The following is a 15,309-nucleotide window of genomic DNA, read 5'->3' on the forward strand; positions in this document are numbered from 1 at the left end:
CAATGTCCGGTGCGCCAGGCTGGCTTGAGCGAACTAGCCGCTCTCGGGAAATCGTCGACGACGTACGGCTATAATTCACCGGACTGTCCGGTGTGCACCGGACTGTCCGGTGAGCCAACGGTCGGCCGGGCCAACGGTCGGCCGCGCGATCTGCGCGGGACACGTGGCCGAGCCAACGGCTAGAAGGAGGCACCAGACTGTCCGGTGTGCACTGGACATGTCCGGTGCGCCAACGGCTCTCTGGATGTCAACGGTCGGCTTCGCCGTAGAAGGAAAGAAATCGGGCACCGGACACTGTCCGGTGTGCACCGGACTGTCCGGTGCGCCAGACGACAGAAGGCAAGAATTGCCTTCCCATATTGCTCTCAACGGCTCCTAGCTGCCTTGGGGCTATAAAAGGGACCCCTAGGCGCATGGAGGAGAACACCAAGCATTCCTACAACATTTCTAAGCACCAAGACCTCGATTCCGCGCATTTGTTTCATTGTGATAGCATATAGAGCTCTAGTGGAGTTGTGAACTCATTGAGTTGTGTTGCGAGCTCTTGTTGCGACTTGTGTGCGTGTTGACACTCTGATTCTTGAGTCTTGTGTGTGTTGCTAATCCTCCCTTGCTCTGTGTTTCTTTGAGAACTTCAAGTGTAAGGGCGAGAGGCTCCAAGTTGTGGAGATTCCTCGCAAACGGGATTGAGAAAAGCAAGCAAAACACCGTGGTATTCAAGTGGGTCTTTGGACCGCTTGAGAGGGGTTGATTGCAACCCTCGTCCGTTGGGACGCCACAACGTGGAGTAGGCAAGCGTTGGTCTTGGCCGAACCACGGGATAACCACCGTGCCATCTCTGTGATTGATTTCTTGTGGTTATTGTGTTGTGTTGAGACTCCTCTCTAGCCACTTGGCATTTACTGTGCTAACGCTTAACCAAGTTTTTGTGGCTTAAGTTTTCAAGTTTTACAGGATCACCTATTCACCCCCCTCTAGGTGCTTTCAATTGGTATCAGAGTCGTTCTCTTCACAAAGGGACTAATCGCCCGAAGAGATGGATCCTAAGGGGAAGGGAATCGTGATCAACGACAAAGAGAAGGAGTCTTTCGTCAACGAGCCGAAGGATGACCAGCCTACCGACTCAGGCTCGGGCCATAGACGGAAAGATGGGAAGAAGAAGAAGACAAGGCACATCAAGGAAATTGTCTACTACGACGACAGTGATGAGTCTACCTCTTCCCAAAAGGACGACGACCACAACGACTACGAGAGAAGAAAACCGGTTAATTCGAACTTTTCTTTTGACTACTCTCGTATTCCGCAAAGTACAAATACTCATTTGCTCTGCATTCCACTTGGCAAACCTCCTCACTTTGATGGAGAGGACTACGGATTTTGGAGCCACAAAATGCGTAGTCACATGTTCTCTCTCCATCCGAGCATATGGGAGATTGTGGAAAGTGGAATGAAGTTTGATAGCTCGGATAGTCCTATTTTCATTAATGAACAAATTCATAGAAATGCACAAGCCACTACTGTGTTGTTAGCCTCCTTGTGCAGGGACGAGTACCATAAAGTGAGCGGCTTGGACAATGCCAAGCAGATCTGGGACACCCTCAAGATTTCTCATGAGGGGAACGACGTCACCTTGCTCACCAAGATGGAGTTGGTGGAGGGCGAGCTTGGACGGTTCGTGATGATAAGGGACGAGGAGCCAACCCAAACATACAACCGGCTCAAGACCCTTATCAACAAAATAAGGAGCTACGGAAGCACACGATGGATGGACCACGACGTCGTCCGACTGATGCTAAGGTCCTTTACCGTTCTTGATCCTCATTTGGTGAATAATATTCGTGAGAATCCCAGGTACACCAAAATGTCGCCCGAAGAAGTCCTTGGAAAATTCGTAAGCGGGCGAATGATGATCAAGGAGGCGAGGTACGTGGACGACGCGTTGAACGGTCCAATCCATGAGCCTCAACCCATTGCTCTCAAGGCAACAAGGAGCAAGGAGGCGTTACCTAGCAAGGTAGCGCAAGTTGAGGCGGCAGGGCTAAACGATGAAGAAATGGCCCTCATCATCAAGCGCTCCAAGACGGCGCTTAAGGGACGCAAGGGACAGCCAAGCAAGACCAAAGCCAAGGGGAAGCGCTCATGCTTCAAATGCGGTAAGATTGGTCATTTTATTGCTAACTGTCCCGACAATGATAGTGATCAGGATCAAGGGAACAAGAGGGAGAAGAAGAAGAACTATAAGAAGGCAAAGGGCGAGGCACATCTTGGCAAGGAGTGGGATTCGGATTGCTCCTCGTCCGACTCCGACAATGAAGGACTCGCCGCCACCGCCTTCAACAAGTCATCCCTCTTCCCCAACGAGCGTCACACATGCCTTATGGCAAGGGAGAAGAAGGTATGTACTCGAAACTCTACTTATGCTTCTTCAAGTGAGGACGAATCTAGTGATGAGGATGAAATAGATTATTCATGTTTATTTAAGGGCCTAGATAGAACCAAGGTAGATAAAATTAATGAATTAATTGATGCCTTGAATGATAAGAATAGGCTTTTAGAAAAACAAGAGGACTTGTTGTATGAAGAACATGACAAATTTGTAGAAGCACAAAAATCTCATGCCTTAGAAGTTAAGAGAAATGAAATGCTTTCTTGTGAATTATCTTCTTGCCATGAGACAATTTCTAGCTTAAGGAGCATTAATGATGATTTGAATGCTAAGTTAGAAATAGCGAGTAAATCAACAACTTGTGTAGAAAATGTTGTTATTTGCAATAGATGTAAAGATTTTGATATTGATGCTTGTAGTGAACACACAGCTTCTATTGCAAAGTTAAATGATGAAATGGCTAGTCTTAATGCCCAACTTAAGGCTAGCAAAAGTGATTTTGATAAACTAAAATTTGCTAGGGATGCCTACACGATTGGTAGACACCCCTCAATTAAGGATGGGCTTGGCTTCAAGAGGGAAGCCAAGAACTTAACAAGCCATAAGGCTCCCATCTCCGCCAAGGAGAAAGGGAAGGCCCCTATGGCAAGTAGTACTAAAAAGAACCATGCTTTTATGTACAATGATAGAAGACAGTCTCATAGGAGTTGTAATGCTTTTGATTCGCATGCCTATGATTCTTATGCTTGTTTGCTCCCAGTTCTTCCTATATGCATGGTAGAGATATGCCTAGGAAAAATATTCATCATGTGCCTAGAAAGAATATTGTTCATGTTCCAAGAAAATTTTTGAATGGACCCTCTACAATTTATCATGCTTTAAATGCTTCCTTTGCTATTTGTAAAAAGGATAGGAAGATAGTTGCTAGGAAATTAGGGGCAAAATGCAAGGGTGATAAAACTTGCATTTGGGTCCCTAAGACAATTGTGACTAACCTTGTAGGACCCAACAAGAGTTGGGTACCTAAGACCCAAGCCTAAATTTGCCTTGCAGGTTTATGCATCCAGGGGTTCAAGCTGGATTATCGACAGCGGATGCACGAACCATATGACGGGGGAAAAGAAGATGTTCACCTCCTACGTCAAGAATAAGGATTCCCAAGATTCAATCATATTCGGTGATGGGAACCAAGGCAAGGTGAAAGGTTTAGGCAAGATTGCAATATCAAATGAGCACTCTATCTCTAATGTGTTTTTAGTTGAGTCTCTTGGATATAATTTACTATCTGTCAGTCAATTATGTAATATGGGATATAATTGTTTATTTACAAATGTAGATGTGTCTGTATTTAGAAGATGTGATGGTTCACTAGCTTTTAAGGGTGTACTAGACGGCAAACTTTATTTAGTTGATTTTGCAAAAGAGGAGGCCGGTCTAGATGCATGCTTAATTGCTAAGACTAGCATGGGCTGGTTGTGGCATCGTCGCTTAGCACATGTGGGGATGAAGAACCTTCACAAGCTTCTAAAGGGAGAACACGTGATAGGTTTGACTAACGTGCAATTCGAAAAAGATAGACCTTGTGCAGCTTGTCAAGCAGGTAAACAAGTGGGAGGAGCACATCACAGCAAGAATGTGATGACCACCACTTCAAGACCTCTGGAGCTGATGCATATGGACCTCTTCGGACCCGTCGCCTATCTGAGCATAGGAGGAAGTAAGTATGGTCTAGTTATTGTTGATGACTTTTCCCGCTTCACTTGGGTGTTCTTTTTGCAGGATAAGTCTGAAACCCAAGGGACCCTCAAGCGCTTTCTAAGGAGAGCTCAAAATGAGTTTGAGCCCAAGGTGAAGAAGATAAGAAGCGACAACGGGTCCGAATTCAAGAATCTTCAAGTGGAGGAGTTCCTTGAGGAGGAGGGGATCAAGCACGAGTTCTCCGCTCCCTACACACCTCAGCAAAATGGTGTGGTAGAGAGGAAGAACAGGACGCTCATTGATATGGCGAGGACTATGCTTGGAGAGTTCAAGACCCCCGAGCGTTTTTGGTCGGAAGCCGTGAACACGGCTTGCCACGCCATCAACAGGGTCTACCTTCACCGCCTCCTCAAAAAGACTTCATATGAGCTGCTAACTGGTAACAAAACCAATGTGTCTTATTTTCGTGTATTTGGGAGCAAGTGTTATATTCTTGTGAAGAAAGGTAGATCTTCTAAATTTGCTCCCAAAGCTGTAGAAGGGTTTTTATTAGGTTATGATTCAAATACAAAGGCGTATAGGGTCTTCAACAAATCATCAGGTTTTGTTGAAGTCTCTAGCGACGTTGTATTTGATGAGACTAATGGCTCTCCAAGAGAGCAAGTTGTTGATCTTGATGATGTAGATGAAGAAGACGTTCCAACGGCTGCGATACGCACCATGGCGATCGGAGATGTACGGCCTCAGGAACAATTGGAGCAAGATCAACCGTCTTCCTCAACTATGGTGCTTCCCCCAACCCAAGATGACGAACAGGTACCTCAAGTGGAGGCGCATGATCAAGGGGGAGCACAAGATGTTCAAGTTGAAGAGGAAGAAGCACCTCAGGCACCTCCAACCCAAGTTCGAGCGACGATTCAAAGGGATCATCCCGTCAACCAAATATTGGGTGATATTAGCAAGGGAGTGACTACTCGTTCAAGATTAGTTAATTTTTGTGAGCATTACTCTTTTGTCTCTTCCATTGAGCCTTTCAGGGTAGAAGAGGCCTTGCTAGATCCGGACTGGGTGTTGGCCATGCAGGAGGAACTCAACAACTTCAAGCGCAATGAAGTTTGGACGCTGGTGCCTCGTCCCAAGCAAAATGTTGTGGGAACCAAGTGGGTATTCCGCAACAAACAGGACGAGCACGGGGTGGTGACAAGGAACAAGGCTCGACTTGTGGCAAAAGGTTATGCCCAAGTCGCAGGTTTGGACTTTGAGGAGACGTTCGCTCCTGTGGCTAGGCTAGAATCAATTCGTATTTTGCTAGCATATGCCGCTCATCATTCTTTCAGGTTGTATCAAATGGATGTGAAGAGCGCTTTCCTCAACGGGCCGATCAAAGAGGAGGTGTACGTGGAGCAACCCCCTGGCTTCGAGGATGAACGGTACCCCGACCACGTGTGTAAGCTCTCTAAGGCGCTCTATGGACTTAAGCAAGCCCCAAGAGCATGGTATGAATGCCTTAAAGACTTTTTAATTGCTAATGCTTTCAAGGTCGGGAAAGCCGATCCAACTCTTTTTACTAAGACTTGCGATGGTGATCTTTTTGTGTGCCAAATTTATGTCGATGACATAATATTTGGTTCTACTAATCAAAAGTCTTGTGAAGAGTTTAGCAGGGTAATGACGCAGAAATTCGAGATGTCGATGATGGGCGAGTTGAACTACTTCCTTGGGTTCCAAGTGAAGCAACTCAAGGATGGCACCTTCATCTCCCAAACGAAGTACACGCAAGACTTGCTAAAGCGGTTTGGGATGAAGGACGCCAAGCCCGCAAAGACGCCGATGGGAACTGACGGACACACCGACCTCAACAAAGGAGGTAAGTCCGTTGATCAAAAAGCATACCGGTCTATGATAGGGTCTTTACTTTATTTGTGTGCTAGTAGACCGGATATTATGCTTAGTGTGTGCATGTGTGCTAGATTTCAATTCGATCATAAGGAGTGTCACTTAGTGGCTGTGAAGCGAATTCTTCGATATTTAGTCGCTACGCCTTGCTTCGGGATCTGGTATCCAAAGGGGTCTAACTTTGACTTGATTGGATATTCAGATTCCGACTATGCTGGATGTAAGGTCGATAGGAAGAGTACATCGGGGACGTGCCAATTCTTAGGAAGGTCCCTGGTGTCGTGGAACTCTAAGAAACAAACCTCTGTTGCCCTATCCACCGCTGAGGCCGAGTACGTTGCCGCAGGACAGTGTTGCGCGCAACTACTTTGGATGAGGCAAACCCTCCGGGACTTTGGCTACAATCTGAGCAAAGTCCCACTCCTATGTGACAATGAGAGTGCTATCCGAATAGCGGAAAATCCTATTGAGCACAGCCACACAAAGCACATTGACATCCGGCATCACTTTTTGAGAGACCACCAGCAAAAGGGAGATATCGAAGTGTTTCATGTTAGCACCGAGAACCAGCTAGCCGATATCTTCACTAAGCCTTTAGACGAAAAGACCTTTTGTAGGTTGCGTAGTGAGCTAAATATCCTAGATTCGCGGAACTTGGATTGATTTATAGCATACATGTGTTTATGCCTTTGATCATGTTCCTTATGCATTTTGTTGCTCACTATGGTGCTCAAGTTGTACAAACACTCCCCGGACCTCACAAGTCCTTTTTGCAAGTGATGCACATATTTAGGGGGAGCTGTGCTACAACTTGACCCTTTGAGACTAACCATATGCTTGAGTTTGCTTGTTTTAGTCTCAAAAGAGGTTTGAAAGGGAAAAGGTGGACTTGGACCATGAAAGACTTCCACTGCACTCCGATGAGAGGGTAACTTATTCCAAGTTCATCTCATGTACTCTTATTGCCTTTGTATTCTTATTGAAGATTTTGGTGAGGCAATGGGGTTCTAAGGTCACGATTAATCCCGTTTTGGTGCTTGATGCCAAAGGGGGAGAAAATAAAGGCCAAAGCAATAAATGGATCAGCTACCACTTGAGAGAGCTTTTGGTTTGTCAAAACTCTTTTAGCAATAAATGGATCAGCTACCACTTGAGAGAGCTTTTGGTTTGTCAAAACTCTTTTATTGTCTCTCTTGTCAAAAGTTGGCTTCTTGTGGGGAGAAATGTTGATTATGGGAAAAAGGGGAGTTTTTGAAATCTTGAATCAATTTCTCTTGGAATGACTCTCTTTATGTCTTAACATGTGTGTTTGACTTAGAGATAGAAAGTTGAGTTTGATTTGCAAAAACAAACCAAGTGGTGGCAAAGAGTGATCCATATATGTCAAATTTGAATCAAAACAATTTGAGTTCTTATTTGAATTGATTTTGTATTTGTTCTACTTGCTTTATATTGTGTTGGTATAAATCACCAAAAAGGGGGAGATTGAAAGGGAAATGTGCCCTTGGGCCATTTCTAAGTATTTTGGTGATTTAGTGTCCAACACAAGTACCTAAGTGTAAAATGGTGGACAAAGTACAAATCAAGGATAAAGGTATGTTTCTCAGACTTAGTACATTGTTTTGGAGACTAATGTATTGTGTCTAAGTACTGGAAACAGGAAAAATCGAATTGGAAATGAGATGGCTTTGTTCAGCCAAAGTCTGCTAAGTCTGGGGGCACCGGACTGTCCAGTGTGCACCGGACAATGTCCGGTGCGCCAGGCTGGCTCGAGCGAACTAGCCGCTCTCGGGAAATCGTCGGCGACGTACGGCTATAATTCACCGGACTGTCCGGTGAGCCAACGGTCGGCCGGGCCAACGGTCGGCCGCGCGATCTGCGCGGGACACGTGGCCGAGCCAACGGCTAGAAGGAGGCACCGGACTGTCCGGTGCGCCAACGGCTCTCTGGCTGCCAACGGTCGGCTTCGCCGTAGAAGGAAAGAAATCGGGCACCAGACACTGTCCGGTGTGCACCGGACTGTCCGGTGCGCCAGACGACAGAAGGCAAGAATTGCCTTCCCAGATTGCTCTCAACGGCTCCTAGCTGCCTTGGGGCTATAAAAGGGACCCCTAGGCGCATGGAGGAGAACACCAAGCATTCCTACAACATTTCTAAGCACCAAGACCTCGATTCCGCGCATTTGTTTCATTGTGATAGCATATAGAGTCTAGTGGAGTTGTGAACTCATTGAGTTGTGTTGCGAGCTCTTGTTGCGACTTGTGTGCGTGTTGACACTCTGATTCTTGAGTCTTGTGTGTTGCTAATCCTCCCTTGCTCTGTGTTTCTTTGAGAACTTCAAGTGTAAGGGCGAGAGGCTCCAAGTTGTGGAGATTCCTCGCAAACGGGATTGAGAAAAGCAAGCAAAACACCGTGGTATTCAAGTGGGTCTTTGGACCGCTTGAGAGGGGTTGATTGCAACCCTCGTCCGTTGGGACGCCACAACGTGGAGTAGGCAAGCGTTGGTCTTGGCCGAACCACGGGATAACCACCGTGCCATCTCTGTGATTGATTTCTTGTGGTTATTGTGTTGTGTTGAGACTCCTCTCTAGCCACTTGGCATTTACTGTGCTAACGCTTAACCAAGTTTTTGTGGCTTAAGTTTTCAAGTTTTACAGGATCACCTATTCACCCCCCCCTCTAGGTGCTTTCAGGAACCGACGCGCCGGATGTATGACATGTGGGCCCGGGCCCCCATGCTAGAGGTTGCACCGTCGGCTGTAGCGAAGCTAAGGGGGCGCGCAATCGCGAGGCGGTTGCATGCTCCTTGTGCGGTTGTGGTGAAGATGGAAGGGCGAATAACCGCAGGACGGTTGCACGCTCCTTGTGTGGCGGTTCGCCTTCTTGACCGCTGGCTGCGGCGAAGGTGGAAGGACGTGGAACCGCAGGGCGGTTGCACGCTCCCTATGCGACGATTCGCCTTCTTCACGCTTCGGGCCAGCTTGTACGACATGTGCGGCCTGGCCCCCATGTCATAGAATGGGAACCCTGGCGCACGTCGGGGGAGACTTTGCTCGTGACGCTTCGGGGCACGAGCGAGGAAATCTGCCTTTAAAAAGGAGTTCATCCCTCGGGCAGTAGCCATGCCTCGCTTTTCTTGCATTCACCGTGCCTTTCCGCCTTCCGTGCCTCTGGATGGGGCACACCGGTGTTCGTTGGAGGGATCCACGTCAGGGCCACCCCCTCAGCGGTCTCACCGCTGGGGAGCTCGCGCTTTTTGTTTCCTGCACGGCGGTGCTATCGATCTTGTCTTCTTCTTGCTGTTGTTGGAGGAGCGCGACCCCATGGGGGTTGGCGCTCTTCTGCCATCACTCGGCTTCAAGGATTTTCATCATGCAGCCCGGCTGCAATCTCCCACCAGTGGTCATCTACAAGGATGACCACCAGCCTCGTGGTGGAGAGAAGCGAGCCGGGCTACGGCCTCCCCCTGCCCTCAGCTTCAAGGATGTTCATCATCCTCGATGGGGTGGAAGGCGAGCCGAGTTGGGGTCCTGCCTTCCGCATGGGCTGGTGACCCGCTTCTTCCTCCAGCATTTGGAGGAGAAGGATGTTCACCAGCCTTGCGGAGGAGGCGAACTTCGGCTACGCGGGGCCGGCCATCTGCGGGCGCCGTTAGCTGCCGCGTGTCTGGCTCCTTGGCTTGGATGGCTTTGGCGCCGCCTCCAGTGCCGCCTGCCACCGCCAAGTGGGGCGCGGCTGTTCGTCCACCGCACGGGCGATGGTCGCGCCGTGCGCAGGTCTGCCGCATCCGTGGCGCACTGCTCCGACGCCGCCCCAGGGGGTCGTACCAGACGTCATATGCCGCAGAGGTGGCAGCCGCGTTCTTGGATGGTCTTGTCTTCACTCCGTAGGAGGGCGGGAGCGAGGACCTCTTCGTGCGCGGTGGGGGCGGCCGCCGTCGCCGGTAAGCCGCCGGTGCGGCGGTGGCTGCTGTCATCGGTGCTGAGGTGGTCGCCGCCGCTGGTGAGGCTACCCGCTGCAGAGGTGGTTGCCTCCGCTGCCGAGACCACCAGCACCACCTGCCGCCGAGCCTCCAACTCTTTGGCTTTAATGGCCTCGTTGCCGCCTGAAAGGGAAATAGGCTCACACCTTTTCCTAAATGATTTTGGTGGTTGAAATGCCCAACACAAATAATTGGACTAACTAGTTTGCTATAGATTATAAGTTCTGCAGGTTCCAAAGGTTCAACACAAACCAATAAAAAGTCCAAGAAAGGGTTCAAATAAAAAGAGCAAAAGACAAACCGAAGGCTTCCCTGGTCTGGCGCACTGGATTGTCTGGTGCACCACCGGACAGTGCACCGGACACTGTTCGGTGCACTAGGGAGATCATCTCCAAACTTGTCACCTTCGGGAATTTGGGAAGCCGCTCCGCTATAATTCATCGGACTGTCCGGTGTAGCACCGGACTGTCCGGTGTGCCAGCGGAGCAACGGCTAACTGCGCCAACGGTCGTCTGCAAAAGTCTACAGTGAACAGTGCAACTGCGCGTGCAGAAGTCAGAGCAGGCACCAGAAGGCGCACCGAACAGTGAACAGAAACTGTCCGGTGCACCACCGGGCTGTCCGGTGGCCCACATGTCAGAAGCTCCAACGGTCGAACCCTAACGGTTGGGTGACGTGGCTGGCGCACCGGACAGTGTCCGGTGGTGCACCGGACTGTCCGGTGCGCCATACGACAGCAGCCTTCCCCAACGGCCATTTTGGTGGTTGGGGCTATAAATACCCCCAACCACCACTCTTCAAGGCATCCAAGCATTCACTACTCCTCATTCAATACAAGAGCAATACACAACACTCCAAGACACAAATCAAAGCCTCCGATCAAATCAAAGTCCACAATTCAACTCTAGTTTTTAGGACTTGTGAGAAGATCAGCTTGTGTTCTTTTGTTGTTCTTGTTGCTTGGTTGGCTTTCTTCTTTCTCTCATTCTTACTCTCAAAGACTTGTAAGCGACGGAGGAGAATAAAGAAGAGTCTACATCAAGTAGACTCCCCATCGACGCCTCCAAGCTCGACAACGAGGAGATATCACTCATTATTAAGAGCTTTCGCCAAATCCTCAAGCAAAGGAGGGGGAAGGACTACAAGCCCCGCTCCAAGAAAGTTTGCTATAAGTGTGGTAAGCCCAGTCATTTCATTGCTAAATGTCCATTATCAAGTGATAGTGACAGGGGCGACGACAAGAAGGGAAGAAGGAAGGAGAAAAGAAGTATTACAAGAAGAAGGGCGGCGATGCCCATGTTTGTCGGGAGTGGGACTCCAACGAGAGCTCCACCGACTCCTCCTCCGACGAGGACACCGCAAACATCGCCATCAACAAGGGTCTTCTCTTCCCCAACGTCGGCCACAAGTGCCTCATGGCAAAGGATGGCAAAAAGAAGGTAAAATCTAGAGCCTCCACTAAATATGCAACATCTAGTGATGAGGAGAACTCTAGTGATGATGAGGATAACTTGCTCACCCTTTTTTCCAACTTAAACATGCAACAAAAAGAAAAATTGAATGAATTGATTAATGCTATTCATGAGAAGGATGAACTCTTGGATAGCCAAGAGGACTTCCTTATTAAAGAAAATAAGAAGCATGTTAAAGTTAAAAATGCTTATGCTCAGGAGATAGAAAAATGTGAAAAATTAACTAGTGAGCTAAGCACTTGCCATGACACTATTTCCAACCTTAAATTTGAGAATGATAAATTGATTGCTAAGGTTGAGAAATTAAATGATAATGATGATTCTCTTGTCAACCTTAGAAATGATAATGCTAATTTGATTGCTAAGATTGACAAATTAAATGCATCTCTCTCTAGCCTTAAAATTGAGAATGAAAAATTAATTGCTAAGGCTAAAGATTTAAATGTTTGCAATGTTTCTATTTCCAATCTTAGAGATGAGAATGCTATTTTCCATGCTAAGATTGTTGAATTAAATACTTGCAAACCCTCTACATCTACCGTTGAGCATGCTACTATTTGCACTAGATGTAGAGATATTAATGTTGATGCTATTCATGATCACCTAGCTTTAATTAAACAACAAAATGATCACATAGCTCAACTTAGTGCCAAAATTAATGAGCATGACTTAGAAAATGAAAGATTTAAATTTGCTAGAAGCATGCTATATAGTGGGAGACGCCCAGGCATTAAGGATAGCATTGTCTTCCAACACGGAGACAATGTCAAGCTTAGTGCCCCTAAGAAATTGTCTAATTTTGTTAAGGGTAAGGCTCCCATGGTTCAGGATAACGAGGGTTACATTTTATACCCTGTCGGTTATCCCGAACACAAAATTAGGAGAATTCATTCTAGGAAGTCTCACTCTGGCTCTCATCATGCTTTTATGTATAAGAGTGAGGCATCTAGTTCTAGGCAATCCACTCATGTTAAATTGCCTAAAAGGAAATCTCCTATTGCATCAAATGAACATAACATTTCATTTAAAACTTTTGATGCATCATATGTTTTAACTAACAAATCAGGCAAAATAGTTGCCAAATATGTTGGGGCAAACACAAGGGGTCAAAGACTTATGTTTGGGTACCCAAGGTGCTTGTTTCTAATGTCAAAGGACCCAAGACCGTTTGGGTACCTAAGAACAAGGCCTAAATTTGTTCTGTAGGTTTATGCATGCGGGGGCTCAAGTTGGATAATTGGTAGTGGGTGCACAAACCATATGATAGGGGAGAAAAGGATGTTCTCCTCCTACGAGAAAAACCATGATCCCCAAAGAGCTATCACATTCGGGGATGGAAATCAAGGTTTGGTCAAAGGACTTGGTAAAATTGCTATATCACCTGACCATTCTATTTCCAATGTTTTTCTTGTAGATTCTTTAGATTACAATTTGCTTTCTGTTTCTCAATTATGCAAAATGGGTTACAACTATCTTTTGACGGATATAGGTGTTACTGTCTTTAGAAGAAATGATGATTCAGTAGCATTTAAGGGAGTGTTAGAGGGTCAGCTATACTTAGTTGATTTTAATAGAGCAGAACTCAACACTTGCTTAATTGCTAAGACTAACATGGGTTGGCTCTGGCATCGCCGACTATCCCACGTTGGGATGAAGAATCTTCACAAGCTTCTAAAGGGAGAGCACATTTTGGGACTAACAAATGTTCATTTTGAGAAAGACAGGATTTGTAGCGCATGTCAAGCAGGAAAGCAAGTTGGTGTTCATCATCCACACAAGAACATCATGACGACTGACAGGCCACTTGAGCTACTCCACATGGATCTATTCGACCCGATAGCTTACACAAGCATCGGCGGGAGTAAGTACTGTCTAGTTATTGTGGATGATTATTCTCGCTTCACTTGGGTGTTCTTTTTGCAGGAAAAATCTCAAACCCAAGAGACCTTAAAAGGATTCTTGAGACGGGCTCAAAATGAGTTTGGCTTAAGGATCAAAAAGATTAGAAGCGACAATGGGACGGAGTTCAAGAACTCACAAATAGAAGGCTTCCTTGAGGATGAGAGCATCAAGCATGAGTTCTCTTCTCCCTACATGCCACAACAAAATGGTGTAGTGGAGAGGAAGAATAGAACTCTACTTGACATGGCCAGGACCATGCTTGATGAGTACAAGACTTCGGACCGGTTTTGGGCGGAAGCAATCAACACTGCTTGCTACGCCATCAACCATCTCTATCTTCACCGAATCCTCAAGAAGACATCATATGAACACCGGTAAAAAGCCCAATGTTTCATATTTTAGAGTCTTTGGTAGCAAATGCTTTATTCTTGTTAAAAGAGGTAGAAAATCTAAATTTGCTCCTAAGGCTGTAGAAGGCTTTTTACTTGGTTATGATTCAAACACAAGGGCATATAGAGTCTTTAACAAGTCCACTGGACTAGTTGAAGTTTCTTGTGACATTGTGTTTGATGAGACCAACGGCTCTCAAGTAGAGCAAGTTGATCTTGATGAGCTAGATGATGAAGAGGCTCCATGCGTCGCGCTAAGGAACATGTCCATTGGGGATGTGTATCCTAAGGAATCCGAAGAGCCTCCACAAGCACAAGATCAACCATCTTCCTCCATGCAAGCATCTCCACCAACCCAAGGTGAGGATCAAGCTCAAGAGGATGAAAATGAAGATCAAGAAGATGAGCCACCTCAAGAGGAGGGCAATGATCAAGGGGAAGATGCCAATGATCAAGACAAGGAAGATGATGATGGTCCAAGACCGCCACATCCAAGATTCCACCAAGCAATACAATGAGATCACCCCGTGAACACTATCCACGGCGATATTCAAAAGGGGGTAACCACTCGATCTCGTGTTGCTCATTTTTGTGAACACTACTCCTTTGTGTCTTCTATTGAACCGTACATGGTAGAAGATGCATTAAGGGATTCTGAAAGGGAATTAGGCTTACACCTATTTCCTAATTGATTTTGGTGGTTGAATTGCCCAACACAAATAATTGGACTAACTAGTTTGCTCTAGTGTATAAGATATACAGGTGGCAAAGGTTCACACTTAGCCAATAAAAAGACCAAGAATTGGGTTCAACAAAGAGAGCAAGGGTTAACCGAAGGCAGCCATGGTCTAGCGCACCGGACTATCCGGTATGCCACCGGACAGTGTCCGGTGCACCACCGGACAGTGTCCGGTGCACCAGGGGACTTCAAGCCAAACTCTTCACCTTCGGGAAAATCCAGAGGCGCTCCGCTATAATTCACCGGACTGTCCGGTGTACACCGGACAGTGTCCGGTGTACACCGGACAGTGTCCGGTGCCCTAGAGGAGAGCAACTCTGGAACTCGCCAGCTTCGGGAATTCGCTCCGCTATAATTCACTAGTCATGTCCGGTGCACACCGGACTGTCCGGTGAGCCAACGGAGCAACAGCTACTTCGCGCCAACGGTCACCTGCAGAAGCATTAAATGCGCGCCAGAGCGCGCAGGAGTGAGGCACGCACGATGTGGCGCACCGGACACTCTACAGTACTTGTCCGGTGTGCCACCGGACATCCAGGTGGGCCCAGCAGTCAGAGCTCCAACGGTCGGAACCCAACGGCCTGGTGACGTGGCTGGCGCACCGGACACTGTCCGGTGTGCACCGGACTGTCCGGTGCACCATGCGACAGACAGCCTTCACCAAACGGCTAGTTTGGTGGTTGGGGTTATAAATACCCCCCAACCACCCCACATTCAAGTCATCCAAGTTTTCCTACTTCAACTAATTACAAGAGCTCTAGCATTCAATTCTAGACACACCCAAGTGATCAAATCCTCTCCAAATTCCACACAACGCCTTAGTGATTAGTGAGAGAGATTTGCTT

The sequence above is a fragment of the Zea mays genome, chromosome 8, assembly GCF_902167145.1.
Source record: "Zea mays cultivar B73 chromosome 8, Zm-B73-REFERENCE-NAM-5.0, whole genome shotgun sequence".
NCBI lineage: Eukaryota > Viridiplantae > Streptophyta > Magnoliopsida > Poales > Poaceae > Zea > Zea mays.